Source organism: Peromyscus leucopus, chromosome 7 (assembly GCF_004664715.2).
Source record: "Peromyscus leucopus breed LL Stock chromosome 7, UCI_PerLeu_2.1, whole genome shotgun sequence".
Taxonomy (NCBI): domain Eukaryota; kingdom Metazoa; phylum Chordata; class Mammalia; order Rodentia; family Cricetidae; genus Peromyscus; species Peromyscus leucopus.
In genome coordinates this window covers 60,707,622-60,722,730 of record NC_051069.1, presented here as the reverse complement: position 1 = coordinate 60,722,730, position 15,109 = coordinate 60,707,622, and the positions used below count along the sequence as shown (strand labels likewise).

Sequence of the window (15,109 nt, the reverse complement as noted above, 5' to 3'; positions counted from 1 at the left end):
GTTTACACCACTAGAAACTTTTACTGGGAGGGGCTAGGGTTAAAGAATGCTTAGGGCACATCTATTTTAAGTGTGATTCCTCTGGCAGTAAGATGAAGAAATGATTTGAGGAAGAAGGTGCAGGCAAGGGATTAATGGACTGAATTAAAGCAATAAAATCGGGAAGAAGGAACCAATTCAGGAAATCTTTGGATTAACTGGTGATGTTCACACTGGGTATGAGGTGGCACAAGAGGATGGCGAAGGTTTCCAGTCAGAAAAAAACAGAGCATTGGTAGGTTTTTATCTGTGTGGAGACGAGACTGCACGCCCTATACGAAGTTAGTATAGCTGCCGTACACCACCCTCTGTGAGACCATGGCTTCTAACCTTAAAGAGCAGTTCGGTCTTGGAAAGATGGACAAAAGGAATTAAGAATCAGGTCACCAAAAGTCACCTGAGTTCCTGGAGAACAAGGAGACCAAAGACAACCTGGAAAGCCCCTCTGTCTTCCCTCTCCCACAGAGGTTTCTCTGCTCTCTCTGAACACCTGTACCTTGAAAGAAAAGGAGCTGGAGATTAGAACATGTGCCCACATGTGTTTAATCTCCAGTGCAGAAAAAAACACACAAACAACAACAAAAACATCACTAGTCAGAAAACCAGGAGTGATGACCATTATATATAATGGTAGAATTACTATGTGGCCCAAGATGGGAAACGTGTCCATCAACTTCATTTCTCTCCTTCGTAATAGCAGGAATAGCAACAACTGTCTTGTTCAACACATTAAGTCACTTCAGTGGCTCATTAAGTATTTGCTAAACACATGCTCACATAAGATAAAGACACCAATCTTGTCTCCAAGATCTTGAAGTAGAGAAAATAGTGCATAAAGATCAGATGCCAAGCAGATGCTACAAACATCAAAACACTTCAACAAAGCAAGCAGCTTCTGCAGCGGGGATGCTAAAGTCTTCTAGGAAACAAATGAGGAAATACACATCAAAGCACTATCTGAGTCACTGTGCTCTTATAGGCAATGGTGAAGCCACACTACTTCCACCATAAATTTGTTTAATATTTATTTTTATTGCCTTTAATTATGCATTGTGGGGGTGGGAGTATGTGCACACTATTGCAGTCCCTGTGGAGGCCAGCAGAGGACATCAGATCCCTACACATGGAGCAACCAAAGTAGGTACTGGGAATAGATAGAGCTTGGATCCTCAGCAAGAGCAGTATGCACTCGTAATTGCTAAGTCATCTTTCGAGCCCCAGGAGGCACCTCAATGCCCCAGCACCCTCTCCCATCACGTAGAAGGCGCCCTTTCTCAGTGGTGAAACACATTCTGTAAGAACCATATCAAATCCCTCTTCTTCTATAAAGAATATTATCCTCCACAAAGAATATTAGAATCACTTGCTTTTATGAGTCTAAAAGCTAAGTTAAGTTATCTGGAATAAATCATTTAAGCCATTTTTATGAAAAGTATGAGAAATTGGTTTCTTTTGAAAAACAATACCATTTTAAGTGCCAAAAAACATAGTAATTTACTTCTTTCCACGTGTATTTAAAATATGAGCAATGAATGGAAGAATTTTAGAGCTAGAAGGAAAGAGAGCATCTATGTGTACATGAACAGATGTTTGTCTCTCCCACCCCTCCACAGCCTCCTTCCATTTCAGTCCACTATCCCATTCCTAAGCAGTGTGTAGTGCATGGCTCTGTCTCCACACTTCACAGTTACAAGCAGCCCACTAGGTGAATGGGTCAAGTGGTAAAATTAAGACTATTGTGTAAATACTTCAGGGGGCTTTGAGCTAAGAAAGACCCAGAGAAAAGGTTGAATCTCTCCCTTTGAAAAAACAGTAACTGGGGATTAAAGGAAAAAAAAGGTCAATTAATTTTAGATGAAAGATGTAAGAAAGATCTACAAATATTGATGCAGATGTCATGGGGAAGAGTGTCAGTGAGCATCAGGAACAAAGAGAGCCACAGGAACCCAAAGTGAATGTAAGCACCTCCAGCACTCAGCAGTGTGGCGATATAGTGAGGCTGATGAACCCAGAGCAGCAGAAAGACTTGAGCATGATGGGAGCCTTGAGCTGGATCCCTAATGCCACATGGGCCAGCCATGGTGGCACACACTTGTAAGCCCCCACCCAGAAGGTGGAAGCAGGACAATCAAAATTTCAAGATCATCCCTGGCTACACAGGAAGTTAGAGGCCAGCCTGGGCTATAGGCCTTCTCAAAAACAACTAAACACACAAAAAACAAAAAAAAAACCGCAAAGCTTTCTACAAAGCTGTCAACAGATAAGACAAGCAGCCAGAAAAGATGCTTTTGCAATAGCAACTAGAAGCAGACACAGGTAATTCAGTAGAGAAGGTTTAAGGGGCATGTGGAATTGGGCAGATAGAGGGCTGCCTGCTAATGAATGATGCTCCTGTTTGGATTTTGTAATTTACAGCTAGTATTTTTCTTTTAAATGATCCACAAAGTACAAATGTTTAAATCAAGAACAATAAACAAGTCTAAACCTAACCCAGCATCAACCTATATTTGATTTTTTTCCCCAAAAAACTGATAGATGCCTTCTTACAAATATTTGTAGTCTTGCTAACCAATCCTCAAGGAGGAAAACTAGTAAAAAGTGTGCTGGTAAATCCTTCCATTGGATACTATCTTTCATATACAATAACATGCAGTCCTCAAACACAATCTTTCTTGACTCAAGGAAAATGGTATAGATGTGAGTGTGAAAATAATAATTTCCAAACCAAGAGATAACAAAAAGGAGAGATTTCACAATAACTAAACATTTACAAAATTAAGCAATCACAGAAGCTCACAGTTTGAGGCAGATGTGAGGAAGTCGCCTAGACCAGCCCTGTAAAGAAAGGCATGACTGCAGATTTCCCACACAGGATTCATCAGCCTCCTCGGGGAACTTTTTCTCACAGATTTTCAAGAAAATCTCTTCCTCATATGATGTCTGTTTTTTTTTTTTTATTTTTTATTATTCAAACAAATCTAACAAATGCTTCCTTTGAAAGAAATGAAGGTAAAAAAAAAAATAGTGACTTAAACATTTCTATTTTCCAAGACCTGTCACATCACAAACGTCACTTGGTTTCATGAAAATCTTTCAGTAACTGGGCTGGAGAGAGAGCTCAGAGGTTAAAAGCACTCTCTGCTCATGCTGATGTCACAGTTTACTTCCCAGCTCACAGAAACCTGTTATTCCAGAGACCCTGTACCCTCTTCTGGCCTCTGGCGGCACTGGACTCGTGCACATCCCCAGAAACATACAAACATGTAATTTAACAAACAAAATCTTTAAAAAAAAAATTCTTCTATATTGACTTATGCAGTGTTACACAATTACAAGTCTTAAAAGATGTTGATCTTAGCACTTTAAATGTCTAAATATTTACGGCACATGCACTTGCTGGAGGTGCACAGAAATTCAACTTGTCCTGTTGCCTCCAACTCGTCACGATGGGAACAACAGGGCACAATGCAATTGGATAAGGGTGCCACACTGACTTCCCCAAAGCATGTGTTTAGTTCTTCTTGCATTTTGTAGCTTGAACTCCGTGTACATTTCTAAGTTCGCTTTGGTTCTAGTCAGGCCAGACTAATTTAAAGAACTGTATTGACCTTTGTAGTTGCAATGAAACTACAGACTCTCAATCTGAACTTAACTTGGCAATTTTAATTTTCAACAATCCTTTGTTTTTTTTAATTAACCAAAGCAATTATATATGCTAATCAACAACAAACCATGTTAAACAAATTTTCAGGAAAGTTAATGTTTTTTTTTTAAAAGTTTAGAAACCAACTTCAAGTTTATGTAGTTGCAAACAAATGCATCAATTTGCTGTAAACTAAATGAAAGACTCTCTAAAATGAAGGAAAAGAAAACAGCTTCAGATATCCCAGCCCACACAATGAAACTGACTTAAACTGACTACATGATAACTGGAATTTGAATACACCACAATTCTCAGCAATCGGTAGTTCCCAGGAGTTGAATTCCGGCTGCCAGTGATGGCTAGTGACTTCACCACCAAGCCATCGGACCAGCCCATCTTGCCCGAACTATCTCTCCAGCTTCTCTTTGCACACTTTTAAAAGCAGGGTGATGAATCTTTATAAATGACCTAAGAAAGTGGTCAATATGAAAAATTCCATAAGGTTCTATAGAATGAAGCCCTAACTAGCATACTTTGCTCCCCACACATCTGAACTACTTTGTAATATCCACCAAATGATTCAAAGTTGGACTTTGCCAGTTCTAAGACATCAAGGGAGAGTGATGCTAAGCTGTGTCCTGCCCTCGAGCTTGTGTCCTAGAGAGAAACAAAGGCACAGAAGCCTTGGAGTCTAAGAAAATCTGCATTATAAAATCCTGGAATTTAATAAACACTGCCTCATCTACCTGTGGCCAAACCAGACCATCTTCGGATGCTGCCAAAGCAGCCTTAGAACAGGTGACAGTGTACAGACTGTCAAGGAACAACCTCAAGCGTTCTGAGTAAAGACACTCATGTTTCAGACTTATGGTCAATAACCAGCAAGCAGGGAGAATGGGCTGGCTTGAGTTGGCAAAGTCATTAACCCAAAATACTAAAGCATTTTCCAACTGGCCAAAGTACAGAGAATACATGTCTATGGAGTCCTAAGCCACAAATGGAAAATCTGTATTACAACCCTGGCCCCCAGTGTTCATGAACCATCTCAGAAGAGGATACGGAAGAGCCAGAAGTCAGGAAGGACAGGAGCCAAACAGTATCTTCCGGACCAGACAGGACCACAGCAGCTGTGGTTGCCTGCACGAAACCCGCACAAAATCAAGCCAATCAATTTCCCAGGAGGGGGGAGGCTCATGAGCCCACCGCTACTTGAGAAGACTGACATGTGATGACTTCTGGGGGTGGAAAGTCAGTTTTCTTTAAGGCTGTGGCTTCTGGATATCAAGCTGTAGTAGACCTTACACCCGGGAACAGATGGTTAGCGCAAATTAGATTATAAAAATAATTAATTTTGAAAAAGCAAATATAAAGTTGGGAGGAATAGGGAGTAAGCGAAAGCTCTATCCGGACTTAGAGGGACAAGGTGAACATGATCAAAACACATCATAAGCATGCATGAAATCCTGAAGAACTTTAATAAAAATATCATAGTAAAGAATCCTCCTTTCAGTGTTCCACGAGCACCCAGGCACCATTTTCACTTGTTAGTTTGAGACAAGAACTTGATTTACAACCAGGCTAGCATCAAAGTCTTGATCCCCTGTCTCTTCCTCCCACATCCCGAGAAAGCCGACTTCTGCTGCCACATCCAGCTTCTCTCGGGATTTGAATGACTCATTGCTTTTTGTATTCTGTCTGCAGTGGGATTGAGGCAGAATTCAGACTTTTGTAAGATCCCACCCCCAAAAATCAAACAAAAAATACTCCACATTTCTCCTGAATCCAAAAGTTGCTCTGACTCATTCTTTGTTTTTTGGGGGAGATTGACCACAGAGAACTTGGAAATATTTTGAAATAGGAGCCATAAATTTCACTATGGAAAAGTCACACTGGAATGTACAAATTGATAGGGAAGTGTGCAGAGGGAGGTGACCTGAAATAAACTCTGAGCAAAGTGCTCGAGCCCTGCTCTGCCTCACCAGTGACATCTTTATTCTGTGACTTCATCATCAAGAGATTTAACTCTGGCTCTCACCAAACATGTTTGTACCAACTTGCTAGTGAACATTAAATGGATCTTTTCAACATCTTTTCAATTTATTAGTTTTATAGGCCTGTTTATGAAGATGAATTCCTAGCTACTAAGGCAGGCCCTCAGAAAATAAATGTGACAGATTAAAAGAAAAAGGTTGTTGGGAAAGGTGGATTCAGTTTTTAGGTATTTTGCGTGAAAGGGCCAATATGGCTTATGTTAAAACAAAGGCAAAAAACAATCAGGCTTGTCAAAGTGGTTCGATCATTACTTGCCTTAAAAGCATAAGGGTCCACCTTAAAAAGCCAGGAGTGGCCGCATACATAATAAATAAATAAATAAAATTTTAAAAAAAAGCCAGGAGTGATAGTACATGCATGTGATCCCTGAGCTGAGGCAGCCGAGACAGGAGGACCCCCGGGGCTCTGTGACCACTATGGACTAACCACCAAGCCCAGACCACTTTCTCCAAGAAAGCAAGGTGGATGGCTCCGGGGTGCACACTCTCTGAAGTCTCATTCTAATTGTGCCTGTGATAATTAGTTTTGATTGACAGCTTGAATGGGTTAAGAAACGCCAAGGGCATTTGTAAATCACTTTTGCATGTATCTGAAAGGACATTTACAGAGGATTGAAGGCAAGGAAGACCCGTCCTGTACGTGGGGTGGGTAGCAGCATCTCATGGGCTGGCAGGGAGGGAGGCACCAACACTTCCCTCCTCCTTCCTTCCTAGAGAACCTGGCAAGCAGCCTCGCGGTCCCACTGTCACAGCCAACAACCAGCCAATCTACCATCACACCTCCCTACTGCAGACTGTCCCCTCAAACCGTGAGCCAAGGCTAGCCCTTTCTCCTTCACGTGGCTTCTTGTCAGTTTTTTGGTCATGGGGAAAAGAAATTCCTCCCTTAGGCGTTCACTATAAGTTGAATTTTAAGGAGGAGCTCTAGGTACAAACTGTTAAATAACAAACATTAAATGGTTCAGTGTGGTCTGGACACAATGACCCATCCTAGATACTGTCCTCTAAAATTATACTGCATTCTGACAACCACGCCCACCTCTGTGGCTGTTCAAGCCCCCCACAAAGGGCCACAGAGAATACTGTTACTTCCTGTAACCTCAGATACTAAAACTGTCACTTTTTCTAACATTCCTAAGTATTATTTACTTCTCTACAGGTTCCAAGCTGGGAATGCAGCTAAGTGGTAGACATACTCAAGGCCTGTTTTCAATCACCAACATTGTACAAAAAAAAAAGAAAGAAAGAAAGAAAGAAAAAGATATTTAATATTCATGCAGCCCCCAAAATTAAGCATTCAAGGCTATTGATCCTCAGAATTTTAGTATTAATGAGCAAACAGACAAGAGTCATACCAACACCAGCATGTACACCATACTGCTCTGTGCCAAGTACTGGACATCTCTGAATAAGTAAGTGGAGTGGAGCAGCGAAGTCGGACAGAGAAAAAGACGAATTGTGACCCAGGTTAGAGGCAGTGTATGATGTATGGACAGAGACAAGTGTCCAGTCATAACAAAGACCCTCCAGATCCTAGGCTAAAACACAGTCTGGCTATTTGAATCCAAGTTTTATTTTAGACATTAACTGAAGATTAATGTTAATATGTCACCAAGAGTCTTTGTACAGGTTGATTCCCATAACCTCAAGAAGGGCTATGATCACCTTACATTTCAGTCACCCAGTCCACACCTGGCAGAGCATACATGCAAACCATTAATTATTTATTTCCAACCTGTTTTTTCTCCTCTTAAACAATCAAATGTCTCAAAATTCAGACCTAGGACATAGTCAAAAAGAGATGAAAAAAAAATTTTTTTTGTTGTTTTTTTTTTGTTTTTCAAGACAGGGTTTCTCTGTGTAGCTTTGGTGCCTGTCCTGGATCTCACTCTGTAGACCAGGCTGGCCTCGAACTCACAGAGATCCACCTGGCTCTGCCTCCCGAGTGCTGGGATTAAAGGTGTGCACCACTGCCGCCCACCTGAGATGAAAATTTTTAAAGTGAAACCATTTCCATCTCCCATGAAACCTGACTGGGTAATTATAGGAAATTGAGTAGCAGGTTCCCTCCCAAACTCCCAGCGCAAAGAGATCTAAGCTAAGAGGCACAAGGGCTCAGGGGCCACATGCAGTTGCTGTCCCACACCAGGCCCGTTTTTAAAGATATCAATTACATCCCAAGCTCCCCAGAGGTCAGATGACCTCAGACACCAGAAAAGACAGTCAGGAAAATGCTAAAGTGTCAATAAATTTGCATTTTAGTTATCATTCTGATTTTATCCCATCCATCATATACCAAGAAAAATTGAATAAATATTGCTTAACATTCTACTTCTAAAGGATTAAAAAACAGTACAAAGGATTGGCTTAAAGACCAATGCATTTCCACAATGAGCTTGCCAGCATCACCAGGGGAACCAGTTAGCCATATTTACCAAATAAGGCAAGGTTTCCCAATGCCTGGAATCTTTCTACAGTGAGCTCACTCTACTTCTCACTGGGTTTCTCTGGTCCTCAGAGGTCACACTCAAGGCTCCTACAGAGTCAGTAAATCAGTAAGCTCCCATGCAGACATGAGAGGCAGGTCTCAGGAGAGCACTTGGCTTGTCTTTGGATCACTCCTGGCTATGTATAGAAGTATAAGAGGCAGAATACACTCCAACTGCATATCAGTAAATAGCTGTGTTAAACTAAACCCATTAACGAATTCAGCAAGAGCTGTTTGCTCCTGTGAGTACAAATGGGAGACCTTACCAGCTGTCTGCCAATGTATTTACCAGCTGCAAATTGTTGCTCATTTACCGTGTATGAGACTATGCACCCATGTCTACAAATTTCAAATTTTCTGACTGACAAATGAACCCATTCATTTCCTTAATTCCAAAGAAACAATTTCCCATTTTTAACTGTTTCTGTATAGAAAAGTGGTGCACACAATTTAAACCTACATATCATCTATTAAATCTATGGCAAGAACTATCATTTCCTTAGCTAAAATTCATGGTATTGGAGAGAGAGTTGTCCAATATATTTGGCAATTCTGGTTGAGATCTGAAACCTGAATGTGCACAAGTAAGTGGTTTTCACTTGACTGTTTCAAGACAAACAGTTCATCGTTCTCTTATAAATTGCTGGTACCAAACCATACCCATGAACAGCAAAACTGAAGTTTGTTTCAGAGGAAAGAGTTTCATGAAAATAAATATAACAGAAATAAGAAAATTTGGTGTTTGGGTTACAAATACAAGTTGTAACCACCAATGTGTAAAGTCACACCCAAGTTTATCTTTCTAGAAATGCTGTGGTTCCTAGGCATAAAACTCTTGTGGTTTAAGTACAGTGCATATTGTTCAAAGGTGCATGTGTGGAAAGCTGAGTTCCAGTCTGGTGGAGTTGAGAGAGGGTAGAACATTTAAAAGGGTGGGAGGTGATTAGGTCTTTAAAGGAATTAATGGGGCTGAGAATGTAGCTTAATGGGTAGAGTGCCTGACCAAGGATGTCCTGGGTTCAGTCTCCAGAAAGGCACAAACTGGGCATGGTGGCAGACATTAGCACTCCAGAGGTAGAGGGAGATCAGTCAGAAGTTCAAGGTCATCCTTGGTGACATAGTGAGCTTGAGGCCAGCCTGGGCTATACAAGATTGTCTCTCAAAGGTGCAGGAGGGATGGCGATCTGTTCCTTCTGTTAGGAGAGCAGGACTTTGCACTCGGGTGGTTGCAGCTCATCCAGTGTGGCACAGGCACCCCACCTGCCTTTCTCTAGCGCCCTTTCTACACAAGTATCCCTCCTGTGCATGACTGGTTCCCCATCCGTCAATCTGTCATGCTGTGATACAACCAGGTAGGCATAATGAGGCTACCAGCACAGTCTCGTTTGGAACTTTCAGACACCAGAATCATGAACCCAATAAGCTTCTTTATTTTTATAAGACAGCCTCGGGTATTTTGTTATAGCAACACAGAACAGAAAAATGTAGATGCCAAACACCAAGAGTATTAAGTCTGGATGTATTACTGAAATGAAAACTGAAGTTTACTTTAAGATGTGGTCTTTTTTCCCAGTAAGGGGCCAGAGAGTAAATATTCTGTTCTTTGTGGGCCACATGCTGTCTTATGTAGCTACTCAACGTGGCTGATGGAATGGGAAAAGTTAGAAAAAACTTAGACAAGTGAATGATCCTGGATTCCAACAAAGGTTTCATTGCTGGGTACTAAATCTGACTTTCATGTAATTTGTACCTGATACAAAATTTTATTCTTTAAATTATATCAAAATTGAGAAATGTGCTATTAATAGCTCATGTGTCATACATACATAAGCAATTTGTTTACCCCATAGCATTCAACCTCTTCCTTAAAGTATGAAATTCATATTTGGAAGAATCACAGGAAACAACTGTACCCTTAGTTCTACAAGGGGGGAAAGCTGCCCTGAGCAGAAGAGAGAGCAGCCATCTTGGGTCTATCACAGAGGTATTTGCTCTGGCTGAAAAGGAAGAGCCATAACCATACCCCAGAGGACACAGAGAAATGCTCTATATGTCAAACTCCCTTTGCGAATTTGCTAAACAGATACAAGGAGCAAGAGATAGTACAATACTATTTTTAGAAAGGCAGCTACAGTTTCAGTCCTGAAGGTCTCTCGGAGACCCCTATACATTTGCTACCATACTCCTGGGAGAAGGTGAACCTTCAGGAAGTGTGTTTTGTGAAAAGAACTTGGGCACTGGAGGTGTGTCTTTGAAGGGACTGCAGACCCTTTCCCCCTTTCTTCTTATCCACCCTGCCCCAACTCATCCTCCTGGACACATTGCAGTGGGCACCTTCCTCTGTCACCTGCCTTTGTAATAGGTGCAGCCCTGTTGCAGGACCAAATGCAAAGGAGCAAAGTGACTACAAACGAACTCTAAAAGCACAAAGCAAACTACGTCACAAGGGAGAGGCTGAGCTCAGGAAACGATGGCATGGTAGAGACCTCTGCAGACACACAGAGCAGTACAGTGACGAGAGAGGCTGCCTGGGCAACGCAGGGATGGGAAAGCTAAGGAGACCTGAAGCCAAGGTCAACTGCAGGGCAGACTGAGGAGCCCAGAGGTCTGGGGTTCCTTGGAAGCTGGGCAGTGATGGTGTAAGGACGACCATGACCTGAAACAAGCCCGAGGGGGCTTCCACCTGCACATGCACACCCATTCACTGACTTCTCTCTCTCTCTCTCTCTCTCTCTCTCTCTCTCTCTCTCTCTCTCTCTCTCTCTCTCTCTCTCTCTGTCACACGCACACACACACACACACACACACACACACACACACACACACACACACAGAGCTCTGGCTGAGGGCTTAGTTACTCCATGGATTTCATGACACTAACGTTTAGTTTCTAACAGCTCAACAGAGAAGCCCATCCCAAGGAGTAACAGCAGTATGCAGTTAGCATACATACTTGCTAAATTGAGATGCAAACCATATTTCTTAATGTGGTTCATATTTTAAAAACTTACAAACAAGAACAAAAGCTCTAATTAAGCCGGTAGTGCAGGAAGCTGCTCAGACACACCACAAAAGCTCTGTGCCACGACAGTCCCTCAATTCTCAGACCTCTGCTTTACCTCAGACACTAGTTCCCCTTTGCACTGACTGGAAATTTTCTTCCAGCATTTTCGTTTGTTTCTGCTGTAGTTTTTGAGACCGAGGCTCCTATAGCCCAGGTTGGCTCCAAACTCACTGAAACTAAGGGTTGCCTTGAAAATTCTGTTCTTTCCATGGCTCCCTCCTAAATGCCAGCATGTGTGATCTCACCCAGGACTCTGCCAGGCTGATGACTGCACCTGCTAGATGCTAACATCCCACAGGCCTTTGCCAGCCTCCACTGGTCATGCAGAAGGGATTTGTTCTTCCCTCTGAGTTTAGCAAACAGTCCGCTCCACCATGACTCTTTGTTTCTGATGTTGTTGTTGTTGTTGTTGTCAGAGTGAGCACATCCAGGACAGCAACACGGGATGCCTATGCATCCTTGGGGCTGAGGAACTTGACTGGCACAATACAGCTCGTTGCTAACAGAACGTTTCAACGTCTAGGATAGATGACAGCATGCTAATCAGATTTCCAACTCGAAACTGGAAAAGGATGATAGCCTGGACATGATCACATCTGTCTGCCAAAAGGTCTCGGGACTTTGGAATAAAGAAACTAAAATCTTATAAGAATCTCACACAAATCTCTGCTAAGCAAAGGATGAAGGGGTCCTAACTTAAAAGTGTCTAATATTCTAGTTTTATTTCATTAAACGCTGTGACAAATGTCAGTCCATGTTTATTTTTTTTGTGTGTGTGTCCGCACACATGGGTCTAATGTGTGTAATGTACATGTGGAACTTTGCATGCAGAGGCCAGAAGGAGATCTGTGCAATGTTTAGTTCCCATTCAGGCACAGATGTAAGCTCGGCCAGGCATGGTAGTAAGTACACACCTTGAATCTCAGGCTTGGAATGCAATCACAGGCCTATCACTGCAAGTTTGAGGCAAGCCTGATCTACATGGTGAATTCTAGGCCAGCCAGAGGTACATGGTGAGACACCATCTCAAAACAAAACAAACAAAGATTTAAATTTTTGTCACATTTACCAAGGAATCTCTGCCTTAGAATTACCAAAACTAGGTAATTACCAAAAAAGGATTGTTACCAAAAAAGACTTCATTACAAGAAAACAAGTTTGATTCCCATCCAAGCATTTACAGAAGAATGTAAATAAATTTAATATATGGCAGTATTTCTGAAGATCTCACAGTACAAATATCACTATGACGTCAGCAAGGCTCTCCATTATATCTAATAGCCAACTATAATTTATATATGGCACATGGAAATAGTTCTAGCATTTAAAAATGTGTGTATTGGACCTAAAAGTGTATCATAAGGAAAACAAAAATAAAACTGGTGGGAATGTTTAAAACATTTCTAGGTATTGGAATTCAGCTGCTGACATAGAGCATCATTCACAGGGAAAACAGTGGTGATTTCATCTATAATTTAGGTTCAATTAAATTATAATATGAGCACCTAAGCTCTTTTCTCATTTAAGTTGAAAATTGTTCAGCAGGGGGCTTTGGGTGATAACCACTGAGAAGATTAGCTTCACAGATGTTCCTGCTTTGTCAATGGCTAACACAAAAATCCAACACATTAGGATATAGTATCTTATTAAATTTTTATTTTATGTATTGGTGTGTTAGCTTTCATGCATGTATATGTAGCACATGTGTCTCAGTGCTCTTGTAGGCTGGAAGAGAATGTTGGATGTTTGGGACAGGAGTCAGAGGAGGTCGTGAGCCACCTGAGGCGGGTGCTGGGAATTCGGGTCCTCTGCAACAGCAGCAAAGGCTCGAAATGCTGCCATCTCTTCAGCCTCTGCGCAGTCTTTGAATAGTGCTGCTTGTCTAACACAGAGACAACTTTGTCTTCAGGTGATGTCATCTGGCTGGTTTTAGTGGTCGTGATGGGGCTCATCAAAGCTGACCCCTCAGAAGGCATTGTACAGATGTGTAAACACACTATCAACTACCAAGACAACTCCACATTATCATGAAAGAGGCAGATAGAGTATTGCACTGAGATTGCTGAATTAGGTACCCAAAGGTCTGGAAGCAAGTGCCAGCCAGAGGACATGGCAACACCTCTTATTCTTTTGGAGATTCAGGGGGTCATCTGAAAGTGATGGCAGCTTGTGCTCTGAAACTGCTACACATGGTCGTGCTTTGCAAACTGTGCAGTGTGTCAATCACAAGTAATGTCCATCCATGGCACCCCTGAGAACCACACTTTATCAACATTTTATAATCAACACAGGTTTGGCTCTTCTAGGATACAAAGTGAGATGAAGTAATCTCCATACTGACCTGTTTAATTGGGCAAAGGGGCTTTGTTATAATGAAAACCTACGTGACGGCAACACCTATCATCAACTCTAAAATAAAAGCAATGGACATCTTGGTACTTACAAATTAGAGTTCAGAAGGTAATTATTGTCGGTTAATGTTTCATTAACTAGGGTCTGAGTTCAATACAAAGAAGATTAGCATGGCCCCTGTGCAAGGATGCCACACAAATTCGTGAAGTGTTCCATATCTTTCCACCTGGGGCCATGGTGTCATCAGGTCCTAGGCTACTACTGCCAAGGGCCATGTCTGGGTTCGCGGACCTCCTGCAGCTGTGGGCCTGCAGATGTCTTTGTCCCCTGTTACCACCAAGGTTTGTGAGGAGTTCTGGGGTCAGAGCTGCTACATGTGGCCAAGTAGGTGACAAAGGGCCACGCCATAGCATGTGCCAAATATGGTGTTGTTATTGAACAATCATGTGCTTTTCCTCATCTTTGCTTGAAATCTGACTCCACCTCAGTCCATTTGCTTAATGTCTACATTCTTCAGTTCCAGTGTCTACAAAGAGTCTAACAGTTTTCTATTTATGATGCTGACTGTGAGGAGTGACAGACAAAGCGCTCAGGGGAATGATCGGTTAATTACGGCAAAGGGTAACTATTGCTATTGTCAAAAAATATAGCTAGACACTAACAATCAAACCTCTGCAGCCTCACACTCAGAGTGTGCTCCCCTGACAAAAGATACGACTGGAATTGGAGAGATGACTCAATGGCTAAGACAGGGAGAGGATCATGCCAGGTGGCTCACAATCATCTCTAACTCCAGCTCCCTGGATATGATGCCCTCTTCTGTCCTCCTTTGGCACTTACACTTACATACACATACGTACACACAGACCCACACTCATTCATATAATTAAAAACAAAATAAAATCTTGCAGAAAAATATTACAAAGAGAATTGTAGGTACATTGGAAAAATGCTATCAAATGGCTTATTATCTGCCAAGAGAATTCAACCACGATTTTATTGCTGGAGGATGCTCTACTGGGCAGCCATAAACAGAACATGAAAAGCCATCCAAGACCAGTATCTACGGGGCTGTTGTCTACAGGAGAAAATGTAAAAAGTGATCTACAGAACCCACATGCTGACCATAAACCACCTCTCTCCAGATTAACCTCATCTCATGTCCCAGATTGTTCACTGCGCTGCACAATCAACTCAAACAGTGAACAAAAGCTTTCTCATTCAGAACATCTACAATTCTCCAAAACCATCTAAGCTGTTGATATGCACCAGACAACACAGCAGATAGGAGCCTTTTATCAGAGAGGGATTCTGTGGCTGTAACAGAGCTCTGACAGCTCTGCCTGGATTTTTCTTCTCCATGCTACAAAGTAAAGCAACATGTGCATGGCACATTTAAAAATAATAAGCAAATGTTCAGAGGCAGAAGTACACCCTGCTGCAGGCGGAACAAAGGGATGTTTGTGCTCTGT

General features: G+C 42.0%; 1 protein-coding gene and 1 pseudogene across 1 annotated transcript in view; one reads left to right on the top strand and one right to left on the bottom strand.

The window, feature by feature from the left end:
• Positions 1–15,109, bottom strand: part of Arhgap42 (Rho GTPase activating protein 42) — a 221,895-nt gene that overhangs the window by 76,816 nt on the left and 129,970 nt on the right. The gene's annotated exons all lie outside the window — the stretch shown is intronic.
• LOC114695709 lies at positions 13,760–13,859 on the top strand (annotated as a pseudogene).